The sequence below is a fragment of the Leptonychotes weddellii genome, unplaced genomic scaffold (genome assembly GCF_054177405.1).
Source record: "Leptonychotes weddellii isolate Sample4059 unplaced genomic scaffold, ASM5417740v2 HiC_scaffold_2365, whole genome shotgun sequence".
Lineage (NCBI taxonomy): Eukaryota > Metazoa > Chordata > Mammalia > Carnivora > Phocidae > Leptonychotes > Leptonychotes weddellii.
Window position 1 is genome coordinate 1 of NW_027826349.1, and position 13,319 is coordinate 13,319.

Consider the following 13,319-nt stretch of genomic DNA (forward strand, 5'->3'; position numbering starts at 1 on the left):
TCTCTCTCTCTATCTCATTCTCTCTCTCAAATAAATAAATAAAATCTTTAAAAAAAAAAAAATGGACATCGCCCAGACTGCACACGGCGAGTGAATGAATACTCGGACCCTCAGATTCCCCCTCAGCTCCTGTTCTCTCTCTCTCGCTCTCCCTGTCTCTCTGAGACACACACACACACACACGTCCCAGTAGGTTCTTTTGCCCACTTTCCAAGCACACAATAAATTAGAAGGAAATGAAAGTCTACAGCAAGCCGGCAAGCTGACAGTATAAGAAAACATTACCATGAGCCCAGCAGTAAAAGAGACATGAAACATCCTAAAAGCAATCATAAACCTTATAAAGAATGGCAGCTCCACTTTATGTCAGAACATTCAAACAGCCCTAAACATTTTGACCCTCCATCCCAACCCCGTACACAAACAAATACTGTTTTCTCAGTGTGTAAGCCATTTTCAGTGGAGTTATCTATGATTTGCACATGAAGGCATCCTGCTTCCAGGAACAATTGAGATGATTTTGCTATATTTGGTATATTATGCTTAAGAAGGCAGAGGAGTATGTAATATATTTTAATATATTTTTTAAAGACAACTAAAATGGTTACTTTTTTTTTTTTTTTTTGGATAGCTTAAGTAGGTAGACCAGGGAGCAGAAATTTTTATTTCTTTGTTGTTTTGGTTGGTTGGTTGGTTAGCCTGGGGGCAGATGCTTGTCATTTTGGGTCTGCACTATATGGCAACATTTTTTTTCTCTCATCGCCGTTTAAAATGTCATGTGCTCTATAATTCTCCATGTTTCCCACCATTCCTTTTTCCAAATGAATTTTTGTTTGAAGATAATTGTAGGTTCACATGCGATTGTATGAAACAGTGCAGAGAGATCCCATGTTCCTTTTCCCCAGTCTCCCCCAAAGGTAACATCCTGCCAAACTCTAGTACCACAACACTACCAGGATATTGACATTGATGGAAACAAGACAATGACAGTTGAGTCACCACGAGTATCCTTCATGAACACCACCCACAGCCCATCACCACCCCACCCCTGACCTCTTGGTAAACTCTCATCTGTTCTCCATTCCTATAATTTTGTCATTAGTAGTGGTCCATGGTATGGAAGGACCACAGTTACTGAAGGACATATCCACCATTCTTTTTTCTTTTAAACACAGACTTTTTCCTCATTTACATGACCTGCCTTCACCCTGTGGGCATCTGAACTTGTGACCCCTGGGGTAGAGTCTCACCGGAGATCTCGAAAACTCAGATATCGGGAATGACTAACTTCCTCTCAGCTCTGTCTGTCCAATCTGTGGATTCTACAGGTCCACAATTTTGATCCTGGGAAGAAAAGATTCCCCAACACAGAGCTGGTTCTCATCTCTTACTACTAGCTGGTATGTGCTCAGGAAATGCAACACTGGAACCAATATAACCAGGACAGTGGATATGAACCAAAACAATCATCCTATAAAACTGAAAGACAAATATGGACTTCTTTAGCAATCACCCCTGCTTTGTTTTTTGCCTTCTGGTAGCTCCTTTAATGAGCACAGATAAGAAGGGTTAAATCCATTCAGAACTCTGAAATTCCTTATCTTGTACTCTCCCACCTTTCACTGAGCCACTGCTGTTTAGAATGTTCCTGTACTAAGTACTTCACTCTTTCTCGGTTAATTTCCACTTTTTCATTTGCCTAACTTCTGTAACATATCTTTGTTTTTAAATATCTCATTCTTATATGATAAAAAGTCTACTAGCTCTGAGATACTTAACAACTCAAAGTGTCTCATACTATATTTTATTCAAGAAATGTTTTTTGAGCACCAATTCTACGTCAGGGCTATATTTAATGATTATATATGCCCTTTTCTCATAAAATAAATTATTTAAGCCACTAACAGTTGAATTAGGGTCCTCCAAAAATGTCAGGTCTTCCCCCAGCATTTTATTCATAGCAAATGCTTTAAAATGTTCTTAACTTAATTGACTTGCTAGGATATCTTTCAGAAATTGGAATATGTGTAGTGTGGATCAGTCCACTAATCTACTAGCAGCAATAGCCTTCTCTTTCTTTCATGATATACTTTCCTTTTATTCTTTACACTTCTTTCCTTGAATTCTGAACCCTGGACTATTGCCAATACCACCCTAACCCAACACCATCAGTGTTGCTCACTCGTCATTCCTTATCACCCACTGAGGACCTTTCTGTGCACTGAGCACTAGGAATGACAGCAAGAACAGCCATTTCATTTGTCCCCACAACGTAAGTATGGGACGTCTGATGCAAGGTGAGCATGACGGCAAGGTAAGTATGACTTCCTGTGTCACGGATGAGGCACCGGATGTGACTTTCTCAAAATCTCTGAGTTGATAAGTAACAGAGCAGGATTCAAACTCTGGCCTGTCTGATGTCAAAGTCCATTCTCTTAGGACTTGGTCAGACCACTTTCCAGCCTCAAAGCCCCAGAGAAGACCTTCAACCACCTCACTGATAAGACAAATTCTTACCACTGATTTTCCTAGAAGAGAAGAACCCAGTTTGGCTCCATCCTGTCCCCATTCACTAGGTTTCATTTCTTTCATGCTGCAGATCAGGTTCCTAGGAAACAGACTTCAGACAGACACTTGGGTCCAGGAGGATTCATAAGGAGTGCTCGGTGGATCAAGACCTGTGGGGAAGTAAAGGAAGTGGGACTGGGTGAAAGGAAACATTGAATTTCAGTGTCATCAAAATCCAAGCCTCAGCTTACACTTGGGGAGGTCAGAAATGTCCCAAATGAAGTCAAGGGGGCCATGCCCACAGCAATCACTCATTGGGTGCAGACTGTCCCAGGAGGTGGGCATGAACTTGGCCCTGGCAAATCCCAGAGAGGGACTCAGTGGAGAGCTGTCAGCCACCATCACTCATGGCGGCTGGGGTAAAGACAGCTATCTGAGCAGCTGCCCTGGCATCTTTACACATAACTCCTTCTCTAATCTCCTTTTCAAACCGCTCACATCTCTTAGTAGATTCCTGGATTGGGTCTGAGGGGAAAGCCCAGCCAGTTTTGTGCATTTTTCCTATACTCTTCTTTCAGAGACCCCAGTATTATTTTTTAATTTATTCTTTCCTTTTTCCCAATGAAGGTGACAAACTATCTCCACTGCCTGCCTGGGCTCACCTGAGCACAAATTCAGGGGACAGCTTCCCTGGTTCTTCAGTGGCCCCCTCTGCAAGGGTGGTCCCAGGTGTCCAGTCCTGCTGCTGGAGCTCTGGGATTAGACTGTCTTAGTTGGCCTCAGCTACCTTTTCCTGAAGCTTTCCATTCCAGCCTTCCACTCCATCCCCAGCATTTGGCTCACCTGGGCTCCACCCCTGGCCTCTGACCAAGTTCTCCTATCTGCCCCAATCTTGCCCTCTCAGATGCACCCTGCTCGTCTCCCACTGCCCGAGTGATCTTTCTGGATGCAAACCTACCACGTGACTGCTCTGTCCGTTGTTTCCAGGTTATGTGCTAAGTTCTGGACTCTCACATTCCATTCCACCTGATCCAGCCAACCTCCTCAGTTTCATTTTGTTTTTTCAAAAAAGATTTATTTATTTATTTATTTATTTGAGAGAGAGAGTATGAGCACGGGGAGGGGCAGAGGGAGAGGGAAAGAGAGAATCTCAAGCAGACTTGCCGCCGAGCATGGAACCTGATGTGGGGCTCGATCTCACAACCCGAGATCATGACCTGAGCCAAATCAACAGTCAGAGGCTCAACCAATGGAACCACCCAGGTGGCCCTCCTCAGTTTCATTTGACAGCTCCTCTCCCACATCACCCCTACTACACACACACACACACACACACACATTCTAGCAATACTTAACTATCTGTGGTTTTTCCACATCCACCACATTATTCCTATCTCCATGCCTTTTTGCTCACTGTTCCTTCTGCCTGGAATTCTTCCTATTCCAGGTTAATTCCTTCAAGACCCAACTAAGGTGTTTTCTCCTCCAGGAAGACTTCCCCACCACCAAGAGCTGGGCTATAGCGCCTGCCCTGCCCCTCAGCCTTACTCCACGTCCTCAGAAGTTATCTGCCATCACTGGCCTGTGAGACCCAGTGAACAGGTCAGAATCTCTCCTTTCCTATGCCTGGTGCAGAGTAGGAATTCAAGAGAATCCTGTCAAGTTGAATAGATTAAACCCCCTCCTCAGCATCTACACCACATATTTCCTTCATCTCCTACAACTCCTTGCTCTTCAAAAAACTGCCTGTCCCAAATGTACTCCTTTTCTTTATTTTTGCAAGGTGATTATCAAGAATAGGTTGTGCTCCACATTAAGCAAACTGGTGTTAAGAAAAATCTGTATTGTACAAGAAAATTTGGGATGATTATTTGTCTTTATAAAAGGCTGCTAGCCTAGGTTTCTTTAACTAGGAAGCTCCAAGTCTCTGCACAAAAGAGCATATGAATGACAGAATGCTGATTGTCAAACTGTGAATGATGATTACCTCGGGATTCTTTTACTTCCTTCTTTATTTTTTTGAGGGGGGGTTATTTATTCATTTGAGAGAGAGAAAGAGAGAGGGAGGGAGGGAGAGCAGGGAGGGAGCGGCAGAGGGAGAGGGAGAGAGAAAATCTCAAGCAAACTCCCTGCTGAGTGTGGAGCCCCACGTGGGGCTTGATCCCATGACCCTGAGATCATGACCTGAGTGAAACCAATAGTCAGACCCTTAACCCCGGCTCCCTACTTTCTTCTTCATATTTATATATATATTATTTGAATTTTACATATATGATCATGCCTTTATTACTGAAGAATCAGAAAGAAAACAGAAATCCATGCTCATTGTGGAAGAAATAAGGAAAAAATAGTAAGCTTCTAGGTGATTTTTTTTTCTCTTTTAAAGAGATAAAAAGGTAGAGTTATGAAAAACAAACAAAACACTGTTGTAAGTGCCTTAATCTCCAGGCTTACTAGCAAGAAAAAATTGTACATTTGTAGGACTTTATGCCAAATGCATTTTGAATCATTCAGTTTGAAAACTGTTTCTTTCTCTATAACTTCTGGCGGGTCCATGTTTTAGAAATGGAGTTCGATATCAGGGTACTATTGTGACATTAAAGAGGCAGACCACAGACGGTGGAGCAAGTTCACGGTCAAGGAGCCTCAAATCCCAATCCGCACCCTAAACTAACTCTTGGCAAATCAATCAAGCTCTCTGAGCCTCCACTGCTTCAAGTGTAAAATGGGATAACCTGTGCAACATCCACTTCACAGGTTTCCAATAAAAAGAAGAAAACCAGACAATATATGTACACTTGCTTTAGAAAGTAAAAGAGTGAAGACACCATGTTAGCACCAAGTGTTAGAAGGGTGATGATGAATAATAATATTCAAGTAGCGGCCATATCCCATCCTTTGGAGTCCCTGCCCTGTTCATCTTGAGGAAGAGCCACTTCAGTGAGGGTCTCCTTCTCCCTTCTGAGATTCTCTTTGAGGGCTATTTTCCAATATCACCAGGACCAACTCCCAGGCACATGCTTTTTGCCCAACCCTCCCTGAAATATTAACCCCCAGGACAACACTGAGTATTTGCAATGATGGGCAGTTATCATAAGCTGAAAGGGAGTCCTGAAACCACATACCCTTGCCTAAGCATGTCCATGTTTTCCTTTGTCCTTTTTCATACTCTTTTTTTAGGGAAGAGTGTCTCACAGATTAATTTAATGAAGCATTTGCTTGCCCAATCTGGAGAATCTTTTTCTCAGCAAGTTTTAGGGCAGAAAGAGCCATATAACTCATTGGTTTACGTCATCCAATAGAGAAACTAAAATCACTGCTGCCTACATTACAGGTGGGAGGCAAACTGATCTCCATTAGCTTGTTGCATGATAAATGGTCAAGTACCTTGGATTTAATCACACAGTCTGTGAGTGAAGTTGCTCAGGCCAGAACTAAAGTCTCCACACCAGAACTGCTTGACTCATTAGACAGTATTCTTTTTTTTTTTTTTTCCAGTAGCTAAAAGAAGGGGAAAAAAGAAAAACAAAAAACAAAAAACAACTGTCTGTTAATGACAAAGTAAGCACCATCTTTAAGCTACTCCCCAGGACCTGATAGCAAATATCCCATTAAAAGAAGACTGGATTCCCAATTTGGCTTTCTTGTCTTTTCTTTTTTAATCTCCGAGTTACATCCTCTAAAGCAACAATAGCGTCTTTGTTTAGGGGGGAAAATTGAGTTTATTTATATGGGTTGATAGCTATCTGGTGAGGCTAGGAGCAGAGGGTAGTCAAAGTTCATTAGTATCATGAAATCAGGAGATCAGAACGATTAAGAGCTTAGGCTTTGGAGCCTGAAACATTTGGGTCCCTTTCCCAGCAAGGCCACCATGCACCGTGTGAACACAGGCCAGTTACTTATCCTCCCACTGTCTCACGCTCCTCACCCATGCAATGGAGCTAAGGATACCTGACTCGCCGAGTGCCGATGATTAAATGAGCTAATGAATGCAGAGTGCCAAGTGGAGAGTCTGGTGCATGTCTGAGAGACCAAAGAGGTTATTTATCAAATGTGACAACGAATTTAAACACGTTCCGGAAGTGCCTGTCACTACTGCACCTTTCTGAACCACAACGCAAAGTGTGTAACATAAGTATTAACTTCTCACCATAGAAATAATCCAACTTGGGCGCCTGGGTGGCTCAGTCGGTTAAGCGGCTGCCTTCAGTTCAGGTCATGATCCTGGAGTCCCGGGATCGAGTCCCGTATCGGGCTCCCTGCTCAGTGGGGAGTCTGCTTCTCCCTCTGACCCTCCCCTCTCTCATGCTCTCTGTCTCATTCTCTCTCTCAAATAAATAAATAAAATCTTCAAAAAAAAAAAAATTAAAATAAATAAATAAATAAATAAAAAGAAATAATCCAACTAACTCACTTAAAAAGCAGGTAAGAGCCAAGAAGGGTCCATCTGCCTGAATATTTGTTAGCTGGGTGCTCTGTGCTCACGTTGGTTGTTTCATGGGGGCCGGCCCACAATCCCACTGCATAAGAGGCTTAAAACCATAGTAGACTTACTCCCGCTACTTCAATTTCAAAGTTCATAAAGGCACTGCTACAGCTCCATGGTAGTCCCTGTCACATCAACTGTAACTTCCTATGGCACTTTTATTTGCTTATCTGGTCCTTTGTTTTAGGACATTCTCCCTTTCTCTCCAAACATGGGAGTCACATCAGCTAGTCTTGTGTTGCCCACCCTACAGAACGGCCCGTACCTCGTAACATAAGAATGTTCTGCCCTAGTGGTACAACCCATTAAAGTTTAAAGCACAGACTAGCATTCATGTTTCTAGCTTTGGAAGAAGATAAAGCACTGACTTCATGGCCATTTGTTTCAGAATTTACTCACATTACAGCCCTGAAAACATTCCACTGTTTTGGCCCAACTGGCTTTCTTGAGGGAGGAGTATACGCTTTTTCAGCAGAACCACTGTGCAAATTCTCAGGGTTAACCGAAGTACACTCTGGCTCTGGCAAGATTCCCAACAGCTGGTGCTACGGTCCCCAGATTAAGGGCAGTTACTGTATCAGTCATCTTCACCATCCATGCGGCAGTGAACCAATTTGGAAGGAGCCCCTGGAGGGCTTCGTACTTAATAGATAGTTACAAGATTAGTAACAGAGAGTCGTAACCTTTCCTGAATGCTCCAAGTACTTCTACTCATCCAGAGACCCATGAGGCAGCCGACCTCGATGTGCTGAAAAGCAGAGTGAAGGGATAATAGATTTGTTATGAGACAGAAGGTCTTGGAGCTCACAATTAACTTACTCCAAACATCCATCTTTGTTCCCCGTCCAAAATTCATTCACATAATTCAGCCAGCACCAGCTTCCAAAGAATTAACGAGTAGCTGCCAGTCCCTGCTAGGTCATTCTTTGTCAGAACATAATTCCGTAAACCCCCCCTATTAAATTTACAAAACCCGAGGGGGAGGGACGTATCTTCTGTGCCTTTAAGTTTCAGTTCCTCGCACAAAGGGCTGGCAGAGAGCAAGCTCACCATAGATATTTGTGCAGTGAGTCGCGTAAAGGTAAGCATCATACCCCAGGGCTTTGTTTTCCGAGGAATCCCCGGGCTTTTGAGGAATGACCTTATAGCTCAGTCACACTATGACTAGAGATGAATATTCAGCCTCACAAACACACACCCCCTTCCCTCACCCCGGACCCTATTGTTTCCCTAAGCCAGAAGTCAAGTACTAGGATGCAGGTTGTCTGGAATGCACCTCCCTGGAATTCCCAGCAAATGTTGATTCAATGAGTAACAGTCAGACATTGGTTACCACTATCTATCATCAGATAATATCCTTTTCCTCCCACTAGCCAACTGGATTTTGAACCTGAAATACCCTTAGAAGGATATTTTCACTTTAGTTCGTAATCTGGCTGCAGGGTCAGCCAGGCAGGCAGGCAGGCAGGATGCAAGGGTCACCACACATTCCTCCTGGCTTTGGGAGGCAAAGTACAGGCCTCTCATCATCAGGAACTTGCCAGCCAGCATCCACCCCTCACAACAACATCCATCTCTCTAAAGGCCTTACTCACCAGCCAACTTCCTCTTAAGCCTATTATTGTGAGGTAGTCGGCTCTCCTTTGTTCCTGTGGGGTGGCCTAAGTGGGTGGCTATGTCACAAAAAAGTGCTTCATTTTCTATGCTCTGGCATCTAGCTATATGACCTGGTGGGCCACGCTCTCCTCAGGGTGCTTTATGAATTTCTTTCCCGAATGTGCTTTCCAAATACTGTTCCCCAGTTTGGGGCAGCAGCTGCAGAGTTCATGTCAAAACTGTTCCAATATTGAAAGGCAAGTGTCCCCTTGCTCTGCATGGACTCCTCACCCTTGGAGTGGGCAGAACGGGAAGAAAGCTAGAGCTGGGTCCTCTGGAGCAAGGGCCCAGAGCAGAAGCCCATCTTGCTGGGGTCTGGGGCAACATCGGATTCATTCCTCTTCTTTAATTAGATTGCTAAGAATCCAAGAGTGTATCCATTGCTTCTTTTCGACGATTTTTATCTTCCTAATGTATTGTTGTTTTTATCATAATTTGAAATTTTTTGTTATCATTGGATATGCTGCATCATCAAGTATATACTGGATAGAACTATTTTGATGAGGGATTGATAAGACTTGAATCCTCAGCTTAAAATTTTACATATCTGATCATTGGAATAGTTTGTCATAAAATAGCTTCTGGTTCCTTCCCTTTCAAATCTTGATTATCTCCTTTATTCCACATAACTCTAGTGTCAGGTGCCTTAGAGCTTATTCACATCGAATATCAGCTCAGTCATGGTGCTGGTTGAGTCAATACAAGGGATTGGCAGTCTTTCTGGAACCCAGTCCTAACTAAAAGTGGCCAGAAATATTTAGCTGTATACAGAAGTGACTGGGAACCTTGTAAGTAAATCTCTCTAACCTGAACTAAATGTTTGCCTAACTCCACTTCCCTTAGTCTGATCCCCAAAATGCCTGCAGCCACCAATTCAACAAGTATAATGGAGAGGAAGTCATACTGGAAAGAGGCAGAGGTCTTAGCCAACTATAGCTAATTTATCTTAGGTGTACAAATTTTACAAAAACATATGACCATATGAATGAACACTTGCCTAGGGCCATCACACAGCTGTGAAAGTAAAGGGTTCTGAAGCTGAGGCTTGATTATCTTTATGTAAATCCATGCTGGCACCAACGAATCATAGCAGATGATGGGCATGAACAACCAACTCCATCATCTGGCACACACCGGCTGAATGAGCATCCCTGAATGCTCACTACTGACATTCATAAATATCTATAAATGATGAATGCCCATAAAGACTAGGTTCTCGTTCAAACTTGTTAAAAGCTCTGTTTTGCCATCCCTTTCTTGTGTTAAACAGTTCATCTTTGCCTTTAAACTCTCATTTTCTGTATTCTTAATCTTTCTTTTTTTACGATACTCTAGCTTGATCTGATTATAGTAGATGTTTAAAACTATGTGTTGTATTAAAGGGCTTTATAAAGATAGGCTCACAGAACAACCTGTCTCCAAAAGAGGACATAAGAATAGCTTGAAGTAAAAGGCAAAACATGTAGATCAGGCAAAGAAAGGTATTAAGCAAGGAATGGATGACCCCAGCCAACCAAGTTATGGAAAGTCCTAGGAAGCATTTACCAATCCATTCCCCACCCACAGACTGGGTCAGGAGCCAGACATAAGTGACAGTTTATTGGGTTTTTCCTCTGCTGGAATGTACGTGTGTCAAGAGCAGGGTCTGTACTCTTCATCTTATGTGTTCAGCCTGGTACAAGAAGCTCCATCACTGGTGGATGGACACACAATCAGCATGGGAAATTGTCCTTCTTTGTTGGTGGTCAGGAGCCATTGGAAACTTTGGCAACTGTGATTCTGGCAAAGGTGAGGCAGAGGAAATCAGATCAGAGAAATTCTGGAAGAGTATTGTTTATCAAGGAAACTCATTGTGGATGCATGCTGCAGGATGTAGGGAGAGGGAGGAAGGGAAGTGCAGCTGTAAGCAGAACCAAACAACTGGGCTTTATTTTATAAAAGAAAGTATCCAAAAAGAGGGGCTAGGACCCAAAGTAGGGAAGGGAGCTGAGAGGCAGGAGGTAGGAAAGGGAGGTGTCAAGATGAGGGGGACAAAGGGCACCCATAAAGGCAGTGACTGAAGGGGTTTGTAGGAGATAGGGTCCCGCATCATTTCACATGAGCCTCTGGGCCCCTCAGAGGAAAACGCTTACCTCACGGGCCACAACACCAGCACAAGTGAATGAGTTTCTTGATGAGAAGGAGCGACATCACGAGAGACACTCTCCTACCTTCCCCTGGAAGGGGAAGTGAAGGTTGTCAGAGGCACAAGGTGATGGGAGAGAAAGCAACACCTAGCACTTACAAATGCAACGATGGGATTGGAATACTCAATGAGGCACTGATGGGTCACAAGAGGCATTCTGGCTCAGCCAAATTAACTAACACAACACAGTTTCTTTTGGTCTTGCCTCTAATCACAAATCATGCATTATTTTCTTCAGTGTTCTCCAGGATGGCCATCCTCCCGTTTCCATCGAGGTTTCCTAAACTCGACATAATTATCGAATGGGTTAGAACCATGGTGAGGAGCAGTGAGGGAAGACACAACCTAATTTACTCCATTTTGAATTTATACTTTACTCGCATCTGATCTTTTCCTGCCCTTCTACTCCAAAGTTCACACGAGTCCTTCCTTAGATGGGTGCATATTTTACCTAAGTGAAAACTCTGTGGTTATAACCTTTTAATTTCATCTTAATTAACTGCATTCCCTTCCCTGATAGGCTAGGACTATTTCGAGTTTTAACGTAACTCTCCAAGGTGCCAATTTTCCCACCTAACACAGTGTCACATGCAGATTGAATGTCCACACTAAACAGTTACTCAGGAACAAGAACCAGAAAGAAGGATCCTTGTATCCTCTTAAATTAGCTCTTTCCACTTTTTTCTTTATGCCCATTTGATTCTTTGACCTCAACACAAAGTGAACACAAATCTAGAAAGAGTGAGAGAGAAAGAGAAGTTCATTCTGGAAGCAAAAGACAGAGCCTTTTCTGTTTCATTAGCTGACACTAAATCCTGAAATGCCATTGCCGTGTTGCCTGGCAACCTAGGAAATATTGTTCTGATTAAACAAAAACTATCTGGAGTAAATTCACAATGTAATGGCTGACAAGTATTATATCATTCTGCATTCCACCATTATGCATTAGCAGCAGACACTTTGGGACAGTTCACCCTCAAGAAAACAAAAACAAATATACTGACATCACCAAGAAGTAGTCTGAGGACCAGGGAAAAAAGTCTGGGCAAGTCTCATAACCTTTGGGGGACTCAGTTTTTTTTCATCTGCAAAAAGAACAAGTGGAATTAATAGACTCTGACATTTCATGATTCAAAAGAAACAGTAAAAATGGAGAGCACAGTACCAGTCACCTTCTTGAACTGCAGCATTTATTATACTTGTGTAGGCCATGAACAATGATACACGGGATTACAGGGTGAAAATCATCCATCTTACTTTAAATAAAATCTGCAGTGAGGATTTGTTGGTTTCCTGTAGACTACTGATGCCCTTATTATTATAAGAAACTTCTTTAATTTAGAAAGGCAGATGCTCAGCATATGAAGACTGCTCATCTCATTAAGACAAAAATACCTGCTAGAAATTTCTTTAAGACTATTACAGTGAGCAACCCCAGAGTCAAGGAGCCCTGGCAAAGTTAAAGCAACTTGTCTATGGAAATCACAAATGAATCAATTATAAAGCTATTCAACAAGAGAGGCTGCAGTTGAAAACTGAAAACTGCAGCAACAAAGCTTTGCAGAGCATAACATGGCGGGTAAAAAGCAAAGACTCTGGGCTCAAGTTCTAGCCCTGCCACTTACTGGTTGGGCTGCTATTTAAACTCTCCACAGCTCAGTTTATCCATCCATGTGTAGGTATAAAGGTAGTACATACCCCTCTTATGGTTACTGTAGGAACAAAATGAGTCAGCAATGTGCTTAGTATAGTAGCTGGCATATAGTTAGCTGCCATTGTTATTTCTGGCAGGAGCCAGTGATTGTTCATCAGAGTACCAGAGCCAGATGGACCTGGATTCAGAGCCCAGCTCCACTGATTATTAGAAATGGCCCTTTGGACAAGCTTCTTAACCTCTTAAGCCTCAACGGCTTCACCTATGAAATGGGACTAATCATAATCCACCTCACTGACCTTTTGTGAGGATGATGTGACAGAATGCCTGTGACAGGTACAGCACAACGTAGCTACCTACCAGAATCACTACAGTAGGGCATTCGTCGAGAAATTTCTCTGCAGTTTCTTTACCTTCTCGTTGTTTTTTTTCCATGACACAAAAAATAACAATGTTCAGTAGTCCCCTCTTCTCCATGGTTTCACTTTCTGCACTTTCAGTTACCCATGGTCAACTGAGGTCAAAAAACAGATGATCCCTTCCCAGAAGAAGAAGAAAGAGAGAGAGGGGCAGAAGGTATAATGGAGCAAATTATAGCAGAGAACTTCCCTAATTTGGGAAAGGAAACAGGCATGAAAATCCAGGAAGCACAGAGAACCCCTCTCAAAATCAATAAAAATAGGTCAACACCCCGACATCTAATAGTAAAACTTATGAGTCTCAGAGACAAAGAGAAAATCCTGAAAGCAGCTCGGGAGAAGAGATATGTAACCTACAAGGGTAGAAACATTAGACTGGCAACAGACCTATCCACAGAGACCTGGCAGGCC

General features: G+C 42.8%; 1 long non-coding RNA gene across 1 annotated transcript; it reads right to left on the minus strand.

Moving 5' to 3' along the window:
• Positions 1-55: 55 nt before the first annotated feature.
• Positions 56-13,040, minus strand: LOC145718856 (uncharacterized). The gene is made up of 4 exons (XR_014142053.1): positions 12,461-13,040; positions 10,783-10,866; positions 10,278-10,429; positions 56-2,678 (listed from the first exon to the last, which is right to left on the minus strand). It is a non-coding gene; the product is annotated as an uncharacterized LOC145718856 (long non-coding RNA).
• Positions 13,041-13,319: the final 279 nt, after the last annotated feature.